This window comes from Mytilus californianus, unplaced genomic scaffold, assembly GCF_021869535.1.
Source record: "Mytilus californianus isolate M0D057914Y unplaced genomic scaffold, xbMytCali1.0.p SCAF_1, whole genome shotgun sequence".
Taxonomy (NCBI): domain Eukaryota; kingdom Metazoa; phylum Mollusca; class Bivalvia; order Mytilida; family Mytilidae; genus Mytilus; species Mytilus californianus.
The window spans coordinates 92,119,328-92,147,251 of NW_026262581.1; the positions used below are offsets into that span (position 1 = coordinate 92,119,328).

General features: G+C 32.6%; 1 protein-coding gene across 1 annotated transcript in view; it reads left to right on the forward strand.

Moving 5' to 3' along the window:
* The first annotated feature begins 16,052 nt into the window (after positions 1 to 16,052).
* Positions 16,053 to 27,924, forward strand: part of LOC127726033 (uncharacterized) — a 28,255-nt gene continuing 16,383 nt past the window's right edge. The window contains exon 1 of the mRNA XM_052233337.1: positions 16,053 to 16,121. The gene's annotated coding sequence lies outside the window, so the exon portion shown is untranslated. The remainder of the gene's footprint in view (positions 16,122 to 27,924) is intronic.

Sequence of the window (27,924 nt, forward strand, 5' to 3'; positions counted from 1 at the left end):
ATTTTTAGCTTGATCATCTCTCTTTGAAAAACTCTGAAATATTTAGGGTAAATGTTCGGTTCGTATAAAGTCTTGGTATAATGCAGTCAGTAGGCCGACGTATCTTATTTTTCTGAATTGGAATTCTACTTAAGGAGCAAGTAAACGTCTAGCGTCATCTACTTTTCGCTTTTCTTCATATCTTACACTCTCTTCAGTATTCCAAACATAACCATTTATCCTGACCGGTATTCTAGATTTTCTTGTGATTCTTGGTAATTTTGTACCCCTCTCTCTCTCTTTCTAGGCGATCATCTATCATCACCGTTTGGACTTTTAGCATTTCGTGTTCTATTGATTTTGGTATCAGTTCATGGTCTTACTGGTATTTTACTCTCCGGGAACGATCTTACAGCTAACGGCCCTGTTAATGGTGCCCTGTTTGTGCTAGTTATCCTCAAAATGCGGACAGGCATACGTCTTACTGAATTCCCTCGTGGCCTTTCTCTAGTGTTGTAGCCATTGGTACTTTTATTATTTAGTCGTGTGTTAGACATGTTTTTACCATAACCTTCTAACCATTACAGGGATTCTGCTTGAGATAGTAGTGGTACCATGAAGAAACGAGAATCTAAACCTGACTTCACCATCATCTTTTCTCTTAATAGAAACGTCTTTTGCAAAGTTTCCTTCGAGTTTTCCATTTGAAAATTGTACCTCTGTTCTTTTACCGCGTACTACGTTGTGTGATTTCTCATGGTTTGCCTCTTCATTCTTCTCTACTTTTTGGGACTTCTTTTTCATCAGTGTTGTTTTTTTTTTTTTTACGTTTTCCTGCTTTCTATTGATAAAGCTCAGATTTAGTATAGACTTCAGATTCTTTGGGCTCTCGAAAAAGACATCTAAACTTATATTTTTCTTCAATGCATGATTTTCTTTGTATGTATTATCAAGATCTTCAACAGCAATTGCACTGCAAGCAGTTGTTGCATAATCATTGTGTTCGTGTTTGTGACTTTTATCTATCTTTTCATCAATGGAAGGTTTCGATTTAACCTGTGCCTTTCTTTTGCCAGAAGTGAGTTTTGGTTTAGTCATATGATATTTTTCTTGCCCTCCACGTGGTCTGTTTTTAAACCATCTACATCATTATCGTCCTTTTTCACATCTTCTTTGTTTTCATTGCTTCTTGTTTTATTATCTTTGACGGTAATCATCAGATTGTCTGTTTTTCTTTTGTCTGAAGTGAGGTTTGGTTTGAACATTCGTTTCTTAGGTTTTTCGAAAATTATGTCAAAACTAGTATTAATTTTCTCCTCGTAACTGACTTTGTCTGTGTCATCTATATCTTCATCAAAACTCCCAGTTTGGACTGGTGGCAGAACTACTTTCACCTTTTCCTCCTCGGCTCTCATTTTCTCGTCAAGGATATCATCTATAGCCTCACCAACATCACCAATGTGGACTTGTTTCAATTCTGATTTTGTCTTTCCACCTCCTTCTTTTATCATCTTAAATTTGACTTAATTTTAAAAGTCTCCAAAAGGTAGGTCTTTTTCCTCTTTTTCAATAGCCCGTTTTTCAACAGCTTCGTACAATTCCTCGGGATTTCTTGTATACACTTTAACGTACTTTTCTAGAGAAACGCATTCATCGCCCATCCGCCATGTAAAACTGTGACGCATTTTCGTACCATCTCCTTCAAAAACTGATTCCATACAAACCGATTTTTTAAGAACGCATTTTTTGAATGTTCCAGTTAGAAGTTTTTTTTTATTGCACTATCAATATCAATGCTAGATAGATTATTCACATTGGTCAATTCTTTAGCATTAGTATGATCTCCTTGTTTCTTATCATCAGATTGTCGTGGTGTATTTGGGCGTGCACGTTTTGGTCTTTTCCTCCTTCTTATGACAACTTGCCTTCTGCTTTTCGTAGCTCTCCACATATCATAACTGTCTTCATTAGGCCACCATTTATTATCAGCTGATTCAGTTGTTTTGTTTTCTAATTTTGTGGCAGTATCATTATTTTTCTTTCTCATTTGGTTCTCCTCAAAGTTAGCTTGCCTATCAAACTTGAGTTCATGGGCAATGTTTATCGAGGTCAACGATTTCCAGCCGCCATCTTGATCATACAGTCTATTCGTTTGTCTAAATTTTCTATGGAATACACTACTTTGACATCATCTAACCTGGTTAATGACTGGTTTGCAGGAATCGCGGAAAAACTTTCGAGATCACATGTTTCTGTGCCAGCTGGGAGTAACTCTACCTTACCGAAATGACCGGATACTAAGAATTTTCTTTTACCCTCTCGTTGAATACACGATGACTGGCATGGTCTCAGGCGTGTATGCGGTGGTGGATCTGGTTTAATTGGCTAAGACTTCTTTTTGTAATCCATAGAAAAAAATTCGCCAAACGATGTTGAATATTTGTGTTTTAAGAATTCCATTGTCATGAAAACCTGGTTGAAATAAAGGACATTTTTCGGGTTTTGGCCTTGTTTACGAAATATTTCAATTTCTCTGTGATAGATTGGTATGTACTTTGCTCAGAATGTTTCTTCTCTCTCTTATCGTTCTAGATCTTTGAATGTGTATTCCAATGAACTAAGCTTGTGCCAGTGTTATCAAAAGTAAAAGGCTCTGGGTTACGTGCATGGACATAATTAAGCTCTCCCTCAAGCTTTTTAACCATTTGTGTTTCTAAATAAAACCAAACCTGTTTTTCTTCTAACGTTAATTCCAATTCAATTATTCTTTCATTCTTCCTATTAATTTCTCCTTCAATCATATTTAGTTGTACAATATTTTACTCTGGATCTTGTTTTTTCCATGCTGACCTGAAAGAACAAGACGTAATTTTGGTGTATGCAATATCTATATATGAGGCTATAACCTTTAAGAATGTTAGCTTCAAATATTTCAACTTTTCCTCAATATTGTGTAACCCCTCCGACTATTTTCTCAGGCTATGTATATTAAGATTTCTCTCCAGAAACGTCTTATTTTGTTTTGTCAATTTTTGTTTGAAAATTTCCGTCTCAAATACAATTCTCGTAAAAGAGTGGCGGAAGATACCAACGCTATGATGGCAAAAAACACAACGACGAAAACTAAAGAATGAGCAACTCAAACCCCACCAAAAACCGGGTGTGATCTCAGGTGCTCCAGAAGGGTTAGCAGATCCTATATTTAGCTTTCCAAAATGTTGATGTACGATACATCATCCTTTAAAAAGGACGTCAGTTATGATTTTTTTTTTAAATGTATACAGTGGACATCCTTAATCAAAACAAGTCGATGATATCTTTATTTATACCAAACAATATTGGTTTTTGTCACTGTCTGGTCTCAAGAAAACTTTCATGATATGCAATATAGAGCATGATATCTGTCTAAAATTAACTTGAACCCGGGACCCCGGACGTAGTACACGACAGCGTTAGTACTACTAAGAGAGCGAAATTTGCTCCACTGACACAGCTAAGGTTGCATGGCGAATATAAATCTACTAGATCTTACAAAGCATCGCTTAACTTCCAACATGAAGACATACAACAGCTACCTATAGCTAAACTATCAAATCGTATTGTGATCTCTAGATATCTTTTATTTTGAGTTGTTAGGTTTCTGTCCCATGCGTCTATAGTAAGATATACAAGGCATGACAAAACGGGAAACAAATTAAAAGAGAAAAACAAAGGCCTGATTTATACGACCACAACAAACAAAAACAAATATTAGTCTTTTCGTAGTTTTTCTTTTAGGTCGTGATATTGTCTGTTTTTATGGGTCTTTTTGATTTTTGTACATGTTTTACTTCAAATTGACCGTTTGTTCTTACATTGTTGTGATTGTTTGTGTATATAGCGAGCATCATTGTCTGTGCATATAGCGAGCAATCAGCGAAAGAATCGCAATAAAATGACCACGATAAATGAGCTATTGTCTGAAGTGACTACTCTGATTAATCGTTGTTTGAACCATGGAATACAGACAAAACAATAAGCACAACAAATAAAGTAAAGCACAAGAGATCTTGAAATAACATTACGAAGAAATAAATAATAAATATAGAAAGATGGTATATAACACAAATCACATAGAGGTTACAAATGAATGTCAGATCAAGTTATTAGCTCACAGAACCCGTCTTTCATTTATAAGTCTTTGACTTTTTTGATAAATTCATATATTCCTTATGTTTAAAACATCACAATTGTTGATATTCAAAAAGATAGTGAAATTCGTCCCCAATGATACTAGTGTAGCATGATTTACAAGTTCTGTTTTTTCCCGTAATTCTTTACCATCTTCCACATCAATCATTTTATATTCATATAGAATGAACTCCGTTCCATATACCTTTCTCTCAAATAACAGCACTAAAACATGCCTGTGTATATCTTATGTGTCATCTTGCAGGCTACACAATAAAAGAATATGCTGGTAGGCTACTTACTGAGAAAACATTTCTTCATCCTGGTATTGTTGATCCGCGGACATTTCAGGTTTTTCCAGAGGTTCTTCTTTGTGCACTACCACACAAATTTCTATGGGAGAAAAAGGGATACGATAAATAGACAAAAAGAACATATTGTAAACGAAACATAAAAATATAACAAGGCAACAACTACAAATCTGAAGAATGACAGCAAAAGATAAAACAACAACACCCATGATTTTCCAAATAACATTAAGATGTTAACTTAAGTTGAGCAACATGGAAGCAATGCAGAAAAAGGGACAAATATGAACAACAGGTTTATTAGCGATTAAATACGTGAAGGGTATACAAGGCCCTTGGGTTTTCTTTGTTGGTCGTCTTCCTCCTTACTTTAATGTTCATGATTAGTTATTTTACAGACTTTTCCTCGTGTGATGGACGAATGTTAAGAACTAAGTTCCTGTCTCTCACGTCCTAGCGTTAAAGAATGTTGGATTTTACTATTTTGTAATTCCAACAACTAAGCCAGAAGCAATTCAATAAAATATAATTCCCTTTATTTTACTATGCACTAACAGTTCCAGATAATAGATAACTTGAATATAGAATTCGCTTTATTTATTGTTAACTTCATTTGATCATTTATATATGTATCCAAAACATAACAAAAAGTCGTCACTATTTATCAATATATTACATCGATACCAAATATAATGCCTTCATCACTCATTTTAGTTCCAAAATGTTTTTTAGACAAAGACCAAACAAAACAAATAACAATCTATATAAGGATTATATCACGCTAATGAAGTGAACATGGTGAATCTGTATCGAAGTATATTTTCTGTCTATTCGTGAGATATTGCACATTGCCTTCTTCCTTGTTGTAATTCTTCTTTAAAACAAAACTCAATATCTCCAAAGACTGTTCAGTTTGGTCATGTACGCTCATGTTTACGGTCGTGAGGTAAAAGCTCCTTTTTAGACAAAAGAGAAGTAAGCTATTATTATTAAGTTTCCTCTGGGCGCTATCATGACGTTCCAGTCGACGATATCCGAAGATGTGCACATACTACGTTTAGATAACGCTTTGGATGCAGTTCAATTTGGTATATTTAGCTTTGTTCACACGTTTGTGAAATAAAATGCATGCATTACTATTATAATTTGGAATACTTTTCCCGATAATTCGCGTATATGCAATCATTATTCTAAATTCAGATATAATGTTAAAATCGGCCAAATTTATTAACGGACATTTCGTCTCGTCGAACCAAAGTTCATAAAACTATGGTGCATGCAGGCCTGATCGTTAGCCATGGATGGATGCGAGAATATTTAAGGGTTATTGGGAAATAGTACATGCATATTTATGCTAAGAACATTTAATATGTCGTTTGCAACTCCCAATCGGCAAATATCAGATCTACAACTAAAATCAAACTTGTTGAATCTTTCAATTGCATGTGAAAAAAAAGCATGATTTTCAAAATACAAATGTATATGTGATTATTGCGTGAATTCACCATGCAACTTAAATAAAACACTCAATAAATGTCGTGCGTCTGAAGCGTGACTGAGCTTAATCAGGAACGATCAAACCAAAACATTTGATTTGATTTGATTTTTGGTGTTTTAACGCCACTTTTAAGCACCGCTTTTGGGCTATTTCGTGGCGGCCAGTTTTTATTGGTGGAGGAAGCCGGAGTGCCCGGAGAAAACCACCGACCTTCGATAGGAATCCAAAACATTTGAAGGCCAGTGATGTGCAAATGGCCAGTGATGTACAAATACATAAATAATTTAGTAGCTATCAAACCTCCGTGAAAAATAATAGCTTACTATGTAACTGAATTTGCAAATTGTTTAAAAAAAGGGCTAATTCATGGTAATCATAGCCATTCACTCAAATATGATTGATTGATTGATTGATTGATTGATTGATTGATTGATTGATAAAACGAACATGCACATATATAGATAAGAAAACTAAAGATTATTGTGTTATCTTGACTAACATTGTTTATTGTAAGAATTGAATGAAAACATCTAAATATATATGTAAGACTCTAAAGTGCGATGGGGACGCTAAAGTACGATGGTCACGCTAAAGTGCGATGGTATACGCTAAAGTGCGATGCCTCCATACGCCAAAGTCCGATGGTCCGCGAAAGTATAGACGTAAGAAACGTAGTTTGATTATGACGTTAAACAGTCGTTTATACAAACTAAAAATGAACACGCCGGAAGATAAATTACTAATATTTAATTAACAACTGTTAAACCAAATGTCAATGACTTATTAATAATTAATTTAAACCTAACCGTGCTTTGACGTCTGAAGCAAATGTGGGTTTTTTTTTCGGTAGCTGGAAGAAGAACTTGTATCCTGCAGTCGACCATTTTACGTATACTATTTTGATACAAAATAGTATTCGCATAAATATCCTGTATTGTGCTTTTATTGGAAGCGAACGGATACATTTAAATCATTGTTTATGTTTCAGTTTACTTTGCGGTCCCAGTTAAAATATTGTCGCTTTAAAAAGTTACATCGGTAAAATAAAGGTACATGTTTGCATGCGTAAATTATAAATTGTCGGCTAAAATATTAAAATACAACATGTATGTGTAGTCGCTACGAAAAAGGACCTTTTCTCTCATTTAAATTAAAGCTTAAACAAATAAATGTAACATATTCCGACAATAATCGAATTTTGTATTTGTAATTTACAATGACGACTGTAAGGGGAGGTGTTCCCATTAGTGATAGACTGTGTGAATGGCAAGCTACGCCAATTATCACAATATTTAATACGCCCGAATTGTTAAAAATTCATTTACAAGAAATATAATATTTTGTGACACCTAAATTACCTCTTTAGCAATTAGAACGTGTTCGGTCTTCTAAATTTAGAAACAATCACTTCAGCCTACCAGTAGGTTATACTGTCTATCACATATGGTATACCTTAGAATACTAGATTTTACAAAAGGACTATTTTTACATCTTATGTTCTTTAACGTTTTTAAAGCCCTCGAACCTTACCCTATTGGTCCATCGCACTTTAGCTTGATATACCACCGTACTTTAGCAAACAAACAACCATCGCACTTTAGCGTGAGACACCATCGCACTTTAGCGTAGACCATCGCACTTTAGCGTGACCATCGCACTTTAGAGAACCATCGCACTTTAGAGTCCTACATATATATATAAATATATAAACCAGTCTTAATTGAAAACAACGTTCAAACCTATGATTGCGTTGGATAAAAACCGCAATTTTTATACGTGTGCATGCAAAACAAATGTCTTGGTAGAGGGGTCTAAATACAGCACAAACAACGTTTTCCAAAAGACCAAATGAGTGAAAAAGTATATTTTAACAAAACGCATTTGACTAGCAGGTCGAACAACTGATGTTCTTAAACCCTGCTGACTGCCATTGGCGATTGCCAGATAAACGGATCACAAGATGTAACAAAATAGACCTTATAATTAATTTATTACCAAACAGAAAACAATAAACGTGCGGAAAAGATGGTATACCGCAAACATGAGGTGCAAATTTGTACACCATATCCAGATTTCGACAATTAATGTCTCTTCAGTGATGTTAGGAATCGAAACGGTATTTGGAAGGCCATAATTTACTTCAATTTAGGATAGACTCTTGAATTTTTAAAGAGTCAAAATAGGATGAACGGATCATATAAACCCGAAGGCAAATATAATACAAGCCCAAACGAAAAAATATAAACCAGTCTTAATTGAAAACAACGTTCAAACCTATGATTGCGTTGGATAAAAACCGCAATTTTTATACGTGTGCATGCAAAACAAATGTCTTGGTAGAGGGGTCTAAATACAGCACAAACAACATTTTCCAAAAGACCAAATGAGTGAAAAAGTATATTTTAACAAAACGCATTTGACTAGCAGGTCGAACAACTGGTGTTCTTAAACCCTGCTGACTGCCATTGGCGATTGCCAAATAAACGGATCACAAGATGTAACAAAATAGACCTTATAATTAATTTATTACCAAACAGAAAACAATGAACGTGCGGAAAAGATGGTATACCGCAAACATGAGGTGCAAATTTGTACACCATATCCAGATTTCGATATCTATATATATATAAGATCCATTTTTTACAACTTGTGATCCGTTTATTTGGCAATCGCCAATGGCAGTCAGCAGGGTTTAAGAACATCAGTTGTTCGACCTGCTAGTCAAATGCGTTTTGTTAAAATATACTTTTTCACTTTTTTGGTCTTTTGGAAAATGTTGTGTGCATGCAAAACAAATTTCTAGGTAGAGGGGTCTAAATACAGCACAAACAACATTTTCCAAAAGACCAAATGAGTGAAAAAGTATATTTTAACAAAACGCATTTGACTAGCAGGTCGAACAACTGATGTTCTTAAACCCTGCTGACTGCCATTGGCGATTGCCAAATAAACGGATATATATATATACAAATAAGAATAAGATAATTGAATTTGGAGGATGCATATCATTTCACAATAACATTTCCATCAATGGAGACAGTTTATACCAATATCTGCTATGAAAGTGAGTGTAATTAAGGTGAGTAAAAAAAATCAGAATCGTCTGAACTCAAACCTGACTGTGACATCATGTATGTCGACAGGGCACAATAGGTGCCTCTTGGTTTGCATGCAACGCATTTCATTCGATTCCAACACAGTTGCCGTCCTACATATATCTTTTTTTTTAAAAGGAGTAGATAAAAAAAGAAAGAAAAAAGAAAAAAAAGAAAATTAAAATATAAAATATTAAAAATTAGACCGTTGGTTTTCCCGTTTGAATGGTTTTACACTAGTAATTTTTGGGGTCCTTTATAGCTTGCTGTTCGGTGTGAGCCAAGGCTCCGTGTTGAAGACCGTACTTTGATCTATAATGGTTTACTTTTATAAATTTTGACTTGGATGGAGAGTTGTCTCATTGGCACTCATACCACATCTTCTTATATCTATCTACTATCTCCGTTATACTTATAATTTCACCTTAAACATTTTTTGCATATCGTCATTCTTTCTTAAAAGTTTGTGTCTATTTCTAAACCAGCTTACATTGATTGATTATGAAAATAAGAAGATGTGGTCTGATTGTCAATGAGACAACTCTCCACCAGAGACTAAATGACACAGAAGTTATAATTATAATTATATATAGGTCACAGTAAGGCCTTCAACAATGACTCCCATACAGGATAGTAGGCTAAAAGAAAACAGGCCCCGAAATGACAAATATAAAACAAATCAGACGAGAAAACTAACGGCCTGATTTAGGTACGAAACAATAAACGAAAAACAAATATAATATACAATAACAAACTACAACCACAGAATTACAGGCTCCTGACTTTGGACAGGCACAACAAAATGTGGCGGGGTTAAACATGTTTGCTGGCGCCTTCAAACTAGTTTAACCCCGCCACATTCTGTATGTGCCTGTCCCAAGTCAGGAACCTGTAGTTCAGTGGTTGTCCTTGGTTCATGTCTGTCATATTTGTTTTTCGCAAATTGTTTTTGTTGAAGCATAATGTTTTTCTTAAATTGTTTAACATTTTACAGCGGTATAACATGTTACTTTTATTATTCTTCCCTTAGTTTATTTATTTTGTATTTACATTGTATCATAGATCAAATTTATTTGTTCAGTGTATGTACACTGGTGTTAATATGTCTTTTGATTGAGTTAAGCCATTTCAATTGATATTTTATAGTGTGTCGTTCTATGTTGTGATGTTACACTATTGTTTCAGATAAGGGTGAAGGTTTGGTACCATTAAAACGTTTAAACCCGCTGCAATTGTTTGCACCTGTCCTAAGTCAGGAATCTGATGTTCAGTAGTTGTCGTTTGTTGATGTGGTTCATAAGTGTTTCTCGTTTCTCGTTTTTTATATAGATTAGACCGTTGGTTTTCCCGTTTGAATGGTTTTACACTAGTAATTTTGGGGCCCTTTATAGCTTGCTGTTTGGTGTGAGCCAAGGCTCTGTGTTGAAGACCGTACTTTGACCTATAATGGTTTACTTTTATAAATTTTGACTTGGATGGAGAGTTGTCTCATTGGCACTCATACCACATCTTCTTATATCTATTGTTATAAAATAGGCCGTTAGTTTTCTCAATTGAATTGTTTGATATTTTTCATTCGGTGCGTTTTATAGCCGGCCGCGACTATACAGTGTGGGTTTTTCCTCATTGTTGAAGGTCGCACGGTTGCCTATAATTGCTTACATCCACTTCATTTGAACTTTGGTGGACAGTTGTCTCATTGGCAATAATACAACATCTCCTTATTTTTATATTACCTCGTCAGATATATAGATACAAAGCACAAAAAACACAAAAGACACAAAGTACAGATCAAAGAGTACTCGTAGTTACTAATCAAAAATCATGCGCCTAAAAGATTGACTTGATTGGTTGGTTTTTAGGATTCAACTTTCTTTCGCTATGATGCATATGATTAGATGTTTATATTCTCATGTGATCTTTCTGTAAAAACTTTCACCGCTTAATTGTTGCCAAATTATGTAAGATAATTCATTTGGTTTTTCACATGTACAATAAGACTGGTGGTAGTTGTTTGCCTTGTGTCCAGTTGCGTGTTCAATAGAAGATAAAATATATTTGTTTATCGTCATATGATCCTTTAAAAATAAAAATTATGAGTATGTTTTATATACGTTTTACTATTATAAAAAAAAAGTGTACATAGACTTTCTATTTAAAAAATCCCTTATTTTATCATCAGAAATGTACTGCTGCTATTAGTTTGAAGGGAAATGCCGTGATGGAAAAAGTAAACAAACGATGGAAGGAAAATAGTATTAACCGATCCCCCCCCACCCCCGGTTTTTTGTGTGGTTCGTGTTGCTCAGTCTTTAGTTTTCTATGTTGAGTTTTGTGTACTGTTTTTCTTTGTTTGCCATGGCGTTGTCAGTTTATTTTCGACTTATGAATTTGAATGTCCCTTTGGTATCTTAATTTGGTCTCGATCTCTTTTTTCCCCTTCAGAAAGAAAAAGAAGAAAACACTTGACATGACAATAACATCAATAATTCGAGATTAAAACAAATAATATTCAATAAAAAAACTATATACATACGTGAATTACATGAGAATGTATATAAATATATATTATCACGTATGTTTTGATATAACTTACAGATTAGATAGATTACATAATAATTTTTTAAGTGTTGAATCCCAACTAGTTTTAAATTGTAAAACAATTGAAAGGTCTTTTCCTTAAAAGTCATACATTTGTAATGTGAGGCCTTCAACAATGACTCCCATACAGGATAGTAGGCTAAAAGAAAACAGGCCCCGAAATGACAAATGTAAAACAAATCAGATGAGAAAACTAACGGCCTGATTTATGTACGAAACAATAAACGAAAAAGACATATTTATAGTCATATTATTTTGTATAATTCATCTACGTACAGCTATATGAATATATATTTATATGTCTTTTGCAAGTACTCTTTAAGACCTTCCATTTGATATCATGGCGACAAGCATACCTTCTTAAACTTTTCAGTTTGCGCACTTAATGACCCTTTCGAGATCGGAAGTATGATAATTGTAATGTAGACTTGATGACCTTTCATTTGATATGCGACAACACCATCTTCTAGGAAGTCAGATTTTTTTGCACTCCATCCAACTCATTTTTGGGGTACAGAAATTTGATATTTGAAATGTACAAATTACGACCTTTCATTTGATATGAAACAACCTTAAATTTTAGTTAAGATAAGACAATTTCTTTTTTGCACTCAATGACCTCACCCTTCTCTTTATGATGGAAAAGGGGGTTTAAAATTTAGATTTTTTAATAGAGCTCATTAAGACGTTCAATGTGACATGTCACATGATCCCATTTGGCAAAGTTTAAAAAATGATGCAGTATTAATTTTATAAATAGAACTTATGAAACTTACAAAGTCAATATAAAACATGAAAATTTCAAACTGCTTAATTTTCTTTGTTTTTTATCAAATGATTTTGGTATTAAGTCAACCATATAACCATGTAAAACTCTTTAATTTTTGAAGATTGCAGGTGGCTGGCTGTTGTTGAATCAGAAATTTTTGCAAAATTTCAAACTGCAATATCTCTAAAACGACAACAGATATCTCAAATCGGCTAAGTGTAAGATGACCTGCAGATGAAGTACAGCACTGTCAAAACTTGGGGCGATTCCATAGCTCATTAAGGGCTCAATGAATAATTATAGATATATGATGCAATACCGAACTTCAGAACCGGAAGTCGTAGAGACATATGGGACTACCACTATTCAACTCATAACCACTTGACCTTTCTATAATTTTTCAAAAATTGTGTATAATATTTCAAGGGAAATCACTCTTATAAGGGTTGATAACAAAATAATTGTTTATGTTTATTAACATTGCCACCTGTTTCTGTACATGTTGCCATTTTCAGATCGATTATATCTGTAACAATTTTTAAGATATATATATGCAAATAGAAGAAATTGTTTCTAGGGGATATAACTCTAAAAGGGGATGATAAAAAGTCGTTCATTTTTAGAAAAAAATAATTTGAATGTGGGTGATATTTTTTGTAATTTTTTAAGCGAATCTTTGACGCACAATGTGATTGCTGGTTGAATTTATAAACATAATTTAACAAAGACTTCTTTGAGTTTAAAATATGCAACCAGAATCCTATAGAAGAATTTATAGTCTGTATACAGACAGGACACATTCTAAATTCAGCTCACCCAAGGGTGACTGGGGAATAGAAATATGGTCACTCTTGGTCTTCTTCGATCCGCAGTAAAACCCTTGTCAAAGTGGGGCGTCCGTTTGCCTGTGCGGAATGTACAAAAACACGCAGCCAAGTTCGGTTCGTTAAATCCGATGCCTCGTGTAGAGAGAGTGAGATTGTTAATAATAATTTGTTCTCTTCCTTAACATGCATGAAATATTTGCCAGTGGACGTTAAGCAACCAACAATCAAACAATCAATCAATTCATCTACGTACAGCTATATGACTATATTGACCCCCTTTGAAGTAACTCCAAATTGAGTTTTTGTCAATTTGATTTGACGTTTTACTGTTTACTTTGACAATATTGTGATTCATTTGTTGTTCTTCATAAAATTTATCTCACTGCAATAAAGCATAATTGTACTAACACGAGAATTAAAAGTTTCATATGCCGGAAACACTTCTGACCTATCAGATTTTAACAAAACAATGATTTCTGTGCAATGTTTAAATTAATCATTATTCAAAATAATATTTAGTTTTGTAATTTTCTAACCACTTTATTCAATAATACCATTGCTTTTTTCTTGTCATGATTGACTCAGTGTTAAGTCCCAATCCTCACAGTAGACGTTTAATCTCAGTATGTACTCATTTTTGCAAACAATTTGAGGATTCGTATATTAATACTAAGTCGATGGAGTAAAAAAGACGACAATTCTATATCGTGTAATGTTCAAGAATATCACGTGCGATCAAAGGGGGAGGTTAAGTCAGTTATAAAAAAAGAAATAAGGCAGGACTAAAAATATACAGCTTGTTTTACCCACATGGACTCGGTTAGAAGATTAAAATTTTGTTAATCAATGATTTTCAAAATAAATTTCATATTTCCTACAGGTATTTGTATTACATTAACGTATTTAACGTTGGCATCAATATTTATTTGTTTTCTAGCAATGTGCATTTTACTATCCATATCCGTATACTGAAAAATCTTATACCGTCGCAGTTTGCTATCCATACCCATCTTCTTCTTTATATACAGAAAAAAAAACATCAACTGTTTGATGATTACATTCTGGCACATACCTGGTTTAACACTATTGTTAATAATTACAAATTTATCTTTCTAATTTCATATGAATTTTTCAATCTTTATATTTGTAAGTACAATTTTTCAATTTTTAATTTGATTTTTGGTATAAGATAAATACAAGATATAGGTTATGCATGTAGATATGGGTAAGTGTCGAGGAGATTTTCTCTTGTGAGTTTTTCCTTATTAAACCCATAATTTTATATAATAGCAAAATTTGGTTTATGGAATAATATTACTCCTTTTTTAGAGCCACGAACAGATCCAAAATGCATTAAACTTGCTGTGATATTTTATCCTTGACCGATAGATTCAGCTTTGAGAAAGTGCATCATAAATTTTGTAAAATTGTTCTTGGAATAACAAAAAACTCATGTAATATAGCTGCAAAGTCTGAGTTAGGACGGTTTCCACTTGACTCCTTTATAAAAACTCAAGTTTTATTATATTTTTGTAGAATTAACTGCCAGGAAAAAAACCCTCTTGTTAAAGAAGATTTCAAAGTGAATAAGTCTATATCTGAAAATGGAATATATACTTGGCAGACTTTTACAAAGCACATTTTTAAAGAACTTAATATTGAGAAAGAAGAATATGTTGATTTTGATAAACCTTTTAAACTAATAAAAAATTCTCTTAAAAAACTATTAAACATATTTAAAAAAAAGTATGATAAAATCACTCTTGAAAAACTTTCAAATATCGATAACAATACAAACCTTTACCTTTATAGTAAACTTAAAAATGAAATTAAACTGGAAGACTACTTGCACAATCCAAAATTTTTTAAAAGTCGTTAACTTTTAACAAAATTCCGTATAAGTGACCATAACTTGGAAATTGAAAAAGGTCGATATAAGAAAATTCAAGGAGAACATAGTGTGTAAAGTTTGCAAAATTTTAGATGACTGTCGAGGAACACTTTTTCCTTCGTTGCCAATTGCAAATCAGCAGCAATATTAGAAATCCCCTTATAAATGCAATTAAAACCGTTAAAAGCCCATTATCCTAATTTTAACCAGCTTGACTCAATCTCTAAACCGTTGTAAAACTATTTTAGATCCCATAAAGATATTTTGTCTAGTGTTGTAGGCTATATAAAGCAATCCATGGAGTTGAGAAAATAAGGTCCACATTGGTCAATTATCTATATACTTATATATATATATACAGTGGCGGATCCAGGGGGGGGGGGGGGGGGGGGGTTCGGGGGGTTGGAACCCCCCCTTTTTTTGGACGATCAATGTATTTGAATGGGGACATATGGTTGGAACCCCCCTTTCTCCTGGGTTTGGAACCCCCCCCCCCCCCCCTTAAAAATGGCTGGATCCGCCCCTGATATATTATTAATATTAACTTGACTTGTTTAGAACTTTTTTCATGCATTGTATGTTTCTTGTGTACATGTCTGAGGGGGTCATGTCTATTATGTTTGCATTTTAACCCGTCGGGTTTTTTTATTTTTTGCAATAAAGAGTATTATGTATTATATATTTCATAATCATGAATTTAATCACATTTTATCATAAGATCATGACCCTTTTACAATGAATAAAGACGTTTCAGCATTGAAACCTCGCGTTGGTTTCCTGGTATGTGTCGAATATGTATACGGGACGAAACATCCGAACACTGCCGACTGATACCCTGTCCTGTACTTATGTTGTACTCTATTCATCATTTTCCTTTACTGGCATTTACCAGTCAATTTTACCTGTCGCGTCCAGGTAAATTACCAACTATTAATAGAATACCAAAATGGCGACGAAGGATATTTATTAACAAAACCAAAAGTGTAGGTATTCGATTGTAACAACCAACCTGTCAAAAAAGTCTTATTTGGTCACTTTTATTTCAAGTACACAAAATTATTGTCACCTCAAAGACCCCCCTTTTATTTAACAAAACCAGAATAAACCTATGAATCAGGAAATGACAATCCTAATTAGTATTATGACAATATAAATACAGGCTGTAAATTTCAAATTATATTCAATTAATATAAACTTTGAGTAGTAGTAACATATTATGAGTGTTACTGTCTAAAAGATTTACATTTCCTCGGTATCAAAATTTCTTTTTTGCATAAATACATGATATGGTGATTTGGCTATATGATTTTTGGTTAAATTTACTGAAAACACAGAAAAAGCTAATTGGGTCATTTCAAAATGAAGGCTCATCAAGGATTTTCTAACTGTAATAAATGTAATTTTGAGAATATATTTCTTGAAATACAAAATACATGTAGTAAAAATATAATATGAGGAAAGTGTTACCGGTGAAATGGGACGAAGTCAGCAAACCTCTAAATTTACTATCCTCTTAACAGCAGATTTATATATATAAACATTTAATGTAAAAAAATTCACATCATAATTGAGTGCCTGGATGACGAGTCCTTAATTTCTGTATCCTTTAAACTTGAAGGGCATTTTTCTTTATCTTTAAAAATAACGCTTATATATTCTGTAAAATTTTCACTAGAATGATACATGTACTATTAACTTTTGTAATAAGATGATTTCTTTATTTTGACGTCTTTCATTTTATATTAATCAGTATTTTATTACATAATTCTTTTATTTTCTTTATTCTTTTGCCCTCAATTATTCTCTATTCTTTATATTTTTTGCTCAATTTTCTCCATTTCCTTAGTTATTTTGGCCAATATTCTCTATTCTGAAAACCCCATCCAGACCCTCGTAATTTCTGGTGAAAAAGTAGCTGAATTACGGAAACATATCCGATGTTGATCCTATTGTTAGGAATTTTATATATGACATCATTTTCAATGTAAACAAAGAAAAGCAACAGATAGCATTTTTTTGTCTCGTTTTAAAGTATAGTTTTATTTAAAACATAATAACTTATATCTTGAATACCAAGCGTTAACAAAGTTAACGATTTTGAGATCATAAGTATATATTGATTTTCATATTGATTTTTGGTTTTACTGATTTTCTTACTGTTATTGGGGACTTCGTCCCCATATAAGACATCAATATATTGAAAATTCAACTCGCATTTACAAAACACTGTAGTCTCAGAAAGAGGTGTGGTGTTGGGTCTTTTGATTTTGCTTTTTTTTTGTTTTTCAGTTTGATGAATTTAGGGATAACTTTAAAAAAAAAAACTTTATATTCATTATCAAAAAAGTTAAGACAGCATTATCGATTCCTTTGGTCATTTATTTGAGGTTAATATTGGTTTAACCGTTTTTACGCTCATTGATTGGGTAATCTGATACTAGAGGTGCATTTTCACACTAGTTATATTGTTCATCTAAAACTGAAAAAGAAAAGTAAGTACAGATTCAAGAATCGTTAGAAATATTTATTTATGTCCAGAATGTTCTAATATTTAATTAAGTTGTCTGATTCTATTATGTGAACACTGACAAAGCCAAAAACTTGGAAGTGTGATGTCTACTATCAATTGAATGTTCACAATTAGAAATTCAAGGTTCAAAATTTTGATTTGTTTGGAAAAAAATAATACTCATAAATGTAAACACATGTCATGATGACATCCAGTTTTAGGAAGCTACACGTATACAATGTACTCTGTGGGAAAATAATAAAAATTTTGCACTAAAATAACTCCAGCAAAATGAGACATTGATAATCATAATAGTTTTTATAATCTCAGCCAATCACAAATAACTAAACATTACAAATTAATTTTTCAGTAAACCATCATAGGATCCACATGTAAAAGTGAAACAATCTTATATTATAGCTGAAATTAGAACCAAGTTAACATGAGTTATCTCCCTTTACTTTCATTATATTTTCTTATCTGTCCAGATAAGAAATATACAGACTATGCATTTTAATAGAGTAACCTCCCTTTTGATAAGCATGTACAAGCGTATGTTAGCACAGGAAATTTATAGCTAATCGGATAGCACTAAATAACCCAGAGAAGATTTTTCAAACAGAATGATTAATGTAACACCATATTAATGTAATATTATTGTAGGTCACTTATACATGTACATGTACAGTATCTGAGATCTGAACTCTTAATATAACATGTTCAATGAAGCTTTAAATGCAAGTCAAGAGTAACCTACTGTTTGAGAGAGGCTGCTACATGTACATATACTTATACTCCCAAGTTTCATCTTGACACCAATGAATATGAATTTAGGCCATTTTAGATATGATATCAAACATGAAAATTAATAGAAGTCAGTGAATGGAGCATGAACATATCAGAAATTTTGGTCAAAGAGATCAATTTCTTCATGGACAACTGTGACAGTCATGAATTCAGTCATACGTGTACTTTCAGCCCCCTATATGCATCCTTACACCAAGTGATGATTGTAATTTGTAGCTTGATCACCCTGTATATAATTATGTTGAACTAAAGTCAGAACATAGACATAAAGCTTTATACTAAAATCTAAAATTTGTATCAAAACTGGTATATCATTATGTTGCTAGACATGCTAGATAGTACTGTAAATTACAATGTACATGTAAGTGGACAGGAATTGTCTGGGAATTTAGCTTGTTGCATACTTATTTGGAATGTTTTAAAGAGAAATCAGACTCTGTTTGGTAAAAATGTACATGTATATTTTCCATAGGTGAATGTACATGTATGACAGGGTTATAAATCAGTGTTATCTGCATTGTGTTTCACTATGTTTCACTTAGGTGCCCAGTTTCACTGCAAAAAGAGTGCTCTTTGGCTGAATCACACTAATAATAAAGTCTATGTGTACTGAACAAATACATGAACATGTCATAACCATGATGAGACATTATAATTAATTTATTATATATCCTTGCGTTTTTCATGGTTAAAGGTTGGATCAAATTGAAGATGGCCCTTTGAGCCTGTGTAGACTATATAATGGAGAGATTTTAGATTAGAGTCAATGCTGGAGACAGCAACTAAACATCAGTCAATCCATATACAATATATGTACATTGTCAGAAAATATAAAATTTATTTGTATGAGCTTTAGAAACAGGACGAAAAGCGAGCCTCGCCGAGCTTTTCTCCTGTTTCGTAGCGAGTACAAATAAATTTTATATTTTCCGACAATGTACATATATTGTTTTTATCCTGAAATTTACACCCAACACTTGAAACTTTAGTTGTTAAAATCTAAATCATTGTCTCTAATTTTTCAAAGAAATCGACATAGTTTAAACGCAGACCGCGAAGAGGACCCCAAAATGAACTGGTACGCAGAAAGAAATATCCACATTACCGCCTGCTCAACATGGGAGAGGGGTAACAGGAGACTTTATTTGTACAAGTACAAATAAAGCAAAAATTTATTTGTGTACCTGTTATTTGTACAATAGTTAGCTGATTGCAGGATAAAAAGGATTACATTGTCTTTGATACCTTTATTGTCTTTAAGATAAAAAATAACTTAATTTTGATATTCATGGTTTTTTTTACATTTTTTTGTTTTATTACATGTAATTACATTTTTTTAATTAATCTGCTAACTGAACATCAGTTTCTGCTTGTGACTATTTATTTTTTTACTGACTGGTCCAATTGACTAAATCAGCATGGTTTCAAGTATGGAAATTATCTAAACATACACGAAAAGCAAGACTTTTAAATAGAAATAAACTCCCTAAGAGATTCTTAGGTGGACTGTTGCTATGCTAAATTTCTGTTCAGTCCTGTCCAAGATACTCTTATTTTCCAGTGGCAGGCCAGATCGTCTCCCTTTTTCAGTCGTGTCCAAGATACCCTTATTTTCCAGTGGCAAGTAATATCGTTCCCCCTTTTCAGTCCTGTCCAAGATATCGTTATTTTCCAGTGGCAGGCCATATCATCTCCCCTTTTCATTTCAGTCCACAACTACCTTGCAGCCCCTACCTATTTTATTAATTTTATTGTTAATTTGTTCTCTTGAACATTCACTTGATATAAAGTAAAATCTTCCATCTAAGGTTAAAGAGGTACTAAAACCCACATAACAAGTTATTCTTATCTAAAAGTTCGAAATAATTGATAAAAAATGCAAAAAAACCGATGCAATTTGGTCCACTAATTACAGAGATAATAGCGTGTAAAGTTCAACTATTTTTACCTTCAGAAAATCCAATCAACGCTACTTCCCGAAACAGCACTAAAACCAAATCTACTGGAAGTGACGCACTGTGGGTCACTTCTTCGGCTTATCTAAACTTTGTTTTATAAATGAACTTTCTTCTGATCGTTGATTTAAAGCACTGCCAATGAATTTCGCTACCCATTCAAGGCTCATTCTTCATTATGACCAATTTGTCAAAAGGAACAAAATATGTTTCAGAAGGGAAGTGTATTTATAACGTGTTTCAACAGAAAAGGGGGGATAGGGTTGGGATAATTCAACATTGAGTTTTTAACTGAAAACATTGTTCCTGATCGTAGAACTGAGACAAATTGACTGTCAATATATTATTAATCTAGCTATTAATTTTTTAAAAAATATTGAGTCAAGAAAATTTTTTTTTTTATATTTACATGTAGTAAAGTTGCATAACATCTGGGCAAGATATGACGGTAGAGGCTTCTGTTCCATGTAATAAAAATAATTAATTGCCAGTTAAAAACCGGGTATGTGTAATACCTTTTTAATAATGTTAATGATCAAACTATAAAGTTTATCACTTTATAAACACCAGGAGGCATTTCTGCATGGCCAAGTTGTTAATTACCTGAGTGGAGGGATAATAGCTACCCTTTGATCTTTATTACCTTACTGTATACAGGATGTTTACTTATCAGTAGTATCAAAGTGCAGACTGTTTTAATTATCAGGATCAAAATTTCTTGTTTGGTTATTTATTTGTCATTGCTTAAATTTCAAATGAAAGAAAAGTTCAATATTTAAAAAGCAGTATGGTATAATTTTTTTTTATTTAAAAAAAAAATTGGTGTGATCTTAACATTCAGGATTTAGGACACAGTTATTTTGGAATGCGCACCCCTTTTTCTAAAGATTTTATATCAATGGTTTTTGTTATAGTTTTAAATGCTCAAATATATTTTAACTTATTTAATAATTCTATTGCTCTTATATTTCTACGATATAGGTTTTTTCTAATAACAAAAAAAAAACATATATATTTACATATATAAAATTGGCCTGTGATCATGGTGATGGCAAACGTACTGAAAGTTACAGGACAGAAAGTAACAAATTTGATAGTACAAAAGCCACACATACTATTTGTTTAGTTTTGTTTGAAAACATAGGAAAAATTTCTACAATTTTTTTTGGTTACTTGCATATATTCATTTTGCAATTTATGAAATAGTTCATTTAAACCTAGAGTAATGAATAGATGTCAAATTTTATGCATGAAAAGGATATATTTATTGGCACTATGTCATAATGAAACCATTTAAGTACCAAGCCACTTTGACAAATTGTTATCTTTACAATTATTTTTTATTATTGATTTTTTCAGAATAAATTTTGTTTACAAAGTTGCCATATATATAAAAGCTCTAGAAAAAATAACAATTATTTTGACAAATGTTTTCTTATTCAAAAAAAAAATAAACTAAAAACTGAATTGTCAATTTTGGTACTGTGACTTTCTATCCTACATTCGTCCGAAGGTAGGACTATGCTCATGATGCTAGGTCCAGCTGGGATCTGATATATAACGTTACTATATATGACCCGTATAGGTTAATTACAAGTCTATCCAGTATTTCATTTTTAATGAAATAGCTTGATCAATACATATTCAGGTTTTTGCTAAACCAGTCAAGCAGATTACTCAGTTCTTCACATTATCTGAAGAATAAACTTATATAATTTTGAAATGCTGCTGTAGCTAACTAAAGTCGTAAGAAAGAGAATTTTTATTTTTTTGTAGCTCAGAAATACCCACATCATGAGTTTAATTTAACAAATTGAACTCCGTCGTCTTTTGGAAGCAAGTGTTGGGAGAATCCTATTTTGATTGCCGTTTTTCCGCCATGGAAAATAACATGCACGGTTCTACTTCTGCTTCTACGGCCACTTTAGGATGCACATGTTATATTTTGTAGAAAAAAAGGTAGATTTGTGCTCTTGGTTTTTCAATACTTTTCTAATTATAAACATTTGATTAAACTATTTATGCAATTTATATCAAGCCTAGATAAATGGTTATCAATATTCTCAATGTAATAATTGTCACCGTTATATTTCAAAACTGTTATTTTACTTAGCAAGCCGTGATCTGTTTGCATACGATATAACACACGTATTTGATCAGGGTTACCCACTGTGCGTCACTTCCGTTGGGTATAAGTAGTGTGTTGTAGTGGCATGTTTTACTAAATCGTTCAGGTGTTCAAATGAAAAACTGACAGTAATTTGCAAATATCTCGATAATTACAAGATGAAATTTTATCGTTTTTTTTGCATTCTTAAACGTTAATTACGAACTTTAGAATAAGACAAACATGATTTTAGTGTTTTAGTACCTCTTTAATAAATATAAAATGAATAACTACTTAAAGAAAACAAAAATAATATCTACTGCTTTCTCAATCTGATTAAAATACAGATCCTGTATCCATGCTTTGCTTATAAGGATCTGAAAATCTCCTGTTCTCCTTTCTGTAGTGTTCTAATAATTTAATCAACCAATGAAATTTCTGCCTCCAAATTTTTGAAGATGTATATCATTACAACAAAACCAGAGAACATTGAAGGTCTTTAAAACAGAAAGTGGAATGTAGCATGGTCAGATCCTTGTATGGGAAGCATGGACACAGGATCTAATAAATTATTTCCAAATCAGATTGCTCTTTTCTTCGACTAGTTTCGTCCTGAACATGCATGAAATATTTGCCACTGGACATTAAGCAACCAACTATCAATCAATCTTGGACTAGTTTAAATTTTTAATGATTCCATTTTAAAAAATACATTTCCGAATTATGCTTGGCATCCAAAATTACCAGTATCTGATCGATTATTTTCCATGATTAACAAATGATTAAGAAACTATGTGAAATTATGTGTCATAAATATTCTTCAAAACAAAAACAAAAAAACCACTATATAACCTTAAAAATGTAGGTGTATAAACATCATAACATCATTTACAAATGTATGTCACAAGATGACATGTTAATTTGTCAAGGTAAAAGTGATTGATTGATGTCTAGTAAAATGTTTCATTTATAAGTAAAAAATTTAAATATATATTGTTTTTAGTTGGTATTGAATCATTAAAAAAGATAAGATGTATAAAGCTGTTTGATGTGTTTAAACTTTTAATGAATTTTATAGATCTTGTTTTTATGATTTTTAACGATCTTATATTTGGTTGGTGTTGTCAATATTTTAGATTCAGTCTGTGGTAAAAGATTTTTTGGACATCAATAACTTTTTCATGTCAAGAATTCATGGAATTATGAAACAACTTGAACATATTAAAGCTATTTAATGAACATCTAGAAAAACTTTGGAGAATTTTGTGTTTTGATTTTTCAGTATTTTATCGATAAAGCAACAAGTTTTTTTTGATGTAAACATTTAGATACAGTCTGTGTTTAAATTATTTTTAGATATCAATAACTTTGTCAAAATTTCAACTGGATCAAAATCTTGATTTTTTTTTTTTTATGTTTCTGAATTTTGCTGATAGATGCTGGACTAAGTTTTTTCATAGTAAACATTCTCTTACAGTCTGGGGACAGCCAGGGGTTAAAGATTTTTTAGACACCAATAATCCTTTACAATATTTTTACTTACATAAGATATTACACTTCCACTAGGATCTGGGTATATATTGTATTCGCTTTTTCTTCAAGCTTACCGAAAGAAAATGTGCATGTATAACAAAAAATTTTATCAAAAGACTTTCAATCACATCTTTTTATACGACCGCAAAAAAATTTTTGTGGTCGTATATTGGTATGACGTTGGCGTCGTCGTCGTCGTCGTCTGGCGTCGTCCGGTGTCGTCCGAAGACACATTGGTTTTCGCACTCTAACTTTAGTTTAAGTCAATGGATCTCTATGAAATTTTACCACAAGGTTCAATACCACAAAAGGAAGGTTGGGATTGATTTTGGGGGTTATGGTACCAACAGTAAAGGAATTAGGGGCAAATCGTTTAAATTGCTTATTTCTTGACCAATTTCAATGGGGTTTTATTCTTGAATTCTTGGGGTTCTTTAATATGCTGAATCTAACCGTGTATTTAGTTTTTGGATTTTGGGCCCTGTTTTAAATTGGTCCACATTGAGGTCCAAAGGGTCCAAAATTAAACTTTGTTTGATTTCATCAAAAATTAAATTATTGGGGTTCTTTGATATGCCGAATCTAACCGTGTATTTAGATTCTTAATTTTTGGTTCCGTTTTCAAATTGGTCTACATTAAGGTCCAAAGGGTCCAAAATTAAACTTAGTTTGATTTTAACAAAAATTGAATTCTTAGGGTTCTTTGATATGCTGAATCTAAACATGTATTTAGATTTTTGATTATGGGCCCAGTTTTCAAGTTGGTCCAAATCGGGGTCCAAAATTAAACTTTGTTTGATTTCAACAAAAATTGAATATATGGGGTTCTTTGATATGCTGAATCTAACCATGTATTTAGATTTTTGATTTTTGGGCCCCGTTATCAACTTTGTCCACATTGAGGTCAAAAGGGTCCAAAATTAAACTTTGTTTGATTTCATCAAAAATTGAATTCTTAGGGTTCTTTGATATGCTGAATCTAACCATGTATTTAGATTTTGGATATTGGACCATAATAGGTGAATGTCCAATTTAAAATTTTTAAGTTCTTAGACCACATTCATTCTGTGTCAGAAACCTATGCTGTGTCAAATATTTAATCACAATCCAAATGCAAAGCTGTAACAAGCTTGAATGTTGTGTCCATACTTGCCCCAACTGTTCAGGGTTCGACCTCTGCGGTCGTATCAAGCTGTGCCCTGCGGAGCATTTTATTCTTTTTTGAAGCAATCTTTAGTAAATAAAACCAAAACCAACATTTATTTCTTGGAGGAGGTTATTTTAAATCATAAGTCATTGAAAACATTGAGTAATTTTATTTTGCTTTATTTGTTACCATGCAGTGTATCCCTAACTCTGTCTGACTGACAAAATGTCAGACAAAAAGTCATTCAGTCAGACAGAAATTTTCAGATTTTTTAGTTGAAAATATAGTAGAAAAACATCAAATTTCTTTTTCTGTCAGACAAACCCTAAAACAGTTTGGCACAGACTGATCATGGTTATTTTACACATAATACCTGGTAGTTTTAGTTTTATTTGCAGACATATCTAGTGTTGTTATCTCCCCTGAATTGGACATATTCACATATTTTTCCCAAAGTACTGTAAATTTAGTAATTATTAGAATGTGTTTATTAATGCAAACAATTCAAAAGCATCATGTTTGCATTAATAAAAACTTGCATTCATAATTTCTGTTGTGATTTTCCTTCATAAAATTTTTGCTATCGCATTTTGATTTCACATTTTTGCTGAAGATCAACTGCATTCCCAATAAAAAAATCACACATTAATATCTGAATTTACAGTAATAGGCAGAAGGAGCCAGAGGATTTTGTTTGTTTTTGGCCTTCATAATTCCCACTGAGGTACAGATAAAACTGAGGAATGTGAAATGTGAGAATAAAAAGTAATGTATAAACTGTACAGTTCTTTTGTTTTGACTGCATATATATAGCATTTCATTTTTATACAAATTTTGCGGTCGTATATTGGTATGAAGTTGGCGTCGTCGAAGACACATTGGTTTTCGCACTCTAACTTTAGTTTAAGTGAATGGATCTCTATGAAATTTTACCATAAGGTTCAATACCACAAAAGGAAGGTGGGGATTGATTTTGGAGGTTATGGTACCAACAGTTAAGGAATTAGGGGCCAAAAATAAGCATTTTTGTAACCTCCAGACATAACTTGTGTGTTAGTGTATGGATCTCTCTGACATTGTACCACAAGGTTCCATATCACAAAGGGAATGCTGGGATTGATTTTGGGGGTAATTGCCTCCAAATTTTAGGAATTAGGGGCCAAAAAGGGGCAAAAAACAAGCAGTTATCTAGTTACATGACAATAACTTGTGTGTAAGTGTATGGATCTCTCTGACATTGTACCACAAGGTTCCATATCACAAAGGGAATGCTGGGATTGATTTTGGGGGTAATTGCCTCCAAATTTTAGGAATTAGGGGCAAAAAAGTGGACAATAAACAAGCATTTTTCTAGTTTCATGACAATAACTTGTGTGTAAGTGTATGGATCTCCCTGACATTGTACCACAAGGTTGCATATCACAAAGGGAATGCTGGGATTGATTTTGGGGGTAATTGCCTCCATATTTTAGGAATTGGGGACCAAAAAGGGGCAAAAAACAAGCATTTTTCTAGTTTCATGACAATAACTTGTATGTAAGTGTATGGATCTCTCTGAAATTGTACTGCAAGGTACCATACCACAAAGGAAAGGCTGGGATTGATTTTGGGGGTAATTCCCTCAAAATTTTAGGAATTAGGGGCCATAAAGGGGCAAAAAAACAAGCATTTTTCTAGTTTCATGACAATAACTTGTGTGTCAGTGTATGGATCTTTATGAAATTGTACTGCAAGGTTCCATATCACAAAGGGAAAGCTGGGTTTGAGTTTGGGGGTAATTGCCCTAAACGTTTAGGAATTTGTGGCCAAAAAGGGGCCAAAAAACAAGCATTTTTCTAGTTTCCAGACAATTAAACTTGTGTTCAAGTGAATGGATCTCTCTGAAATTGTACTGCAAGGTACCATACCACAAAGGGAAGGCTGGGATTGAGTTTGGGGGTGATGAATCATAAGGGGGTTCAAAAAATTTGGGGGGAGATTTTTTTTCCTTTTTTTTCTTTAAAATTTTCCATTTTAAATTGGTTATTTCTGATTTATATATAAAAGCAAATACTAATGATATGGTTTGAATAGGTAAATTAAAAAATTTTAAGTTCTTACACCACATTCATTCTGTGTCAGAAACCTATGCTGTGTCAAATATTTAATTACCATCCAAATTCAGTGCTGTATCAAGCTTGAATGTTGTGTCCATACTTGCCCCAACTGTTCAGGGTTTGACCTCTGCAGTCGTATCAAGCTGTGCCCCAGCGGAGCATTTTATTCTTTATTTAATGCACAAATTTATGAAAAAGTTAACAATATATTATTTCAATCTCCATCTTTACTGTACAAAAATTATCATAAGTTTAAAAAGTGCTATACACAAGTTGTGAATTAGTGAAGACTTGTCACACAAGAGTTATCCTGTTCTATCAGACATTTTAGATCAGATCCTTTTTTCTAAAAATTATTTCCCAATAATAGAGTGATGGCTATCAGTGAGCTTTTCATCTTGTATTAGGTTCATCACTGTCTATTGAAATTTACAATTGTAAATTGTTTTTGAAGATTATAGGTACATGTATACCTCTTACTTTCAATTTTTGTTTTTAAATTTCTTTTTTTTCAATTTAATTTGTTTTTTTATTATGTTAATGTTTTCATATCTCCTTGGAAGGTTAAATTTTATCAAGTGTACACACAAATTTCTATATATATCGACATGATAAATGTATGCTTTGGTTTG